A 1483-nucleotide genomic window follows, 5' to 3' on the forward strand; every position below is an offset into this window, starting at 1 on the left:
AGATCCAATAAGTAGTGACCCTATACGTTTGCTCTCTTTAAAACCCTTCAATATAGGAGACCAACAACAAAACCCTTCACCTAAATCTCTGAAAGATAGGTTCTACCCTGCTAGAACAGCCTAACCTACTTGCATAGTTCTACCACAAGCCCAGGGCAATAATTTTGAACTCAAATCTCAATGCATCACTATGTTGCCCCACTGCCATGGGATGACCTCTGAGGATGCATACCTATTTCTAAGGGAATTTGAAGAGGTATGTGTTCTAATTAAGATCCACCAGCTTTCTGATGATATTGTTAAGCTTAGGTTTATCACTTTTGCATTGAAAGACCAAGCTAAGAAGTGGTTGTATGAGTTACCCACAAATTCCATAACCTCATGGGAATAGTTCACAATTGTCTTCCTTAAGAATTTTTTCCCAACTCACATGACCAATAAGCTTAGAAGTGATATCCTTCAGTTTAGGCAAAAGCCTAGTGAGTCATTTTCCAAACTTATGGAGAGATTCAAGGATCTACTCCAAGAATGCCCTCACTGTGGCCTAGACCTATGGAATTTATGTCAAATAATTTATGAGGGTATTGATTACCCAACTAAACAAATGATAGAGTCTATGTGCCCTAAGGGATTCACATCCTTTACAGATAAAGGAAAGGCATGAGAATTCTTACTTGACTTAGCTGATAAAACCCGTGAGTGTGAATCAACCCAAGAGAGTAAAAGAACCATAGGAGGAATAGGATATTTTATGGATGGGATAGTAGCCAAGGAAGCCCATTTGGATAGCCTAATCAAGAGAATTGAGACTATTGTTCCTAGAGAGCCATCATCAGCCAATTAGGTTAAGATTTGTGCTTGGTGCCAGTCCCCTGAACATCTTCTGGAAGAATGCCCCAACACCTCTGGGGGCACTTCTAATGATAGTATTAATGCCTTATACCAGAATAATATATATAGTAATACCTACAATCTAAGATGGAGAAATCACCCAAATTTCTCTTGGAATCAGGGCAACCAAGCAGGGCCTTTCAATTTTCATAATCAAGGTCAACCTGGACTCCAAAAGCCTCACTTTGCACAACAATCTTTTTCCTAAAATATTTTTCCTAGGTCAAATGTAAGACCTTAGCCTAGTTTTCCTAGGGCTCCTCTCATATCATCTTATCAGTAACCCCCTGGATTTACCAACACTAGAGAGGTAAGTAGAATAAGTGACTTGAAAAAAAATATGGCCCTCCTCATGACAAGCCATCAAAATCTTACGAGAGAACTCACTCAAGTTGTCTTAATTATGCATGAGAGGGAGAAAGGAACTTTACTCAGTCAACCAGAGCCTAACTCGAGGCATCATCAGCCTGCTAATTCACAAACATCAATTAATGTACCATTGAATATAGTACAAGGTCAGACCCAACAAGGGCCCTCCAACCAATGTAATGTTGTTTATGCCCTTAGGAGTGGTAGAGAGTACCAACAGAGT

At 39.7% G+C, this 1483-nt stretch overlaps 1 non-coding gene across 1 annotated transcript; it reads right to left on the bottom strand.

Annotated features, from left to right (window-relative positions):
• Positions 1–439: 439 nt before the first annotated feature.
• On the bottom strand, positions 440–546 carry LOC122085266. Its single transcript, XR_006142048.1, has one exon. It is a non-coding gene; the product is annotated as a small nucleolar RNA R71 (small nucleolar RNA).
• Between the last annotated feature and the right edge of the window lie 937 nt (positions 547–1483).

Source organism: Macadamia integrifolia, chromosome 7 (genome assembly GCF_013358625.1).
Source record: "Macadamia integrifolia cultivar HAES 741 chromosome 7, SCU_Mint_v3, whole genome shotgun sequence".
Lineage (NCBI taxonomy): Eukaryota > Viridiplantae > Streptophyta > Magnoliopsida > Proteales > Proteaceae > Macadamia > Macadamia integrifolia.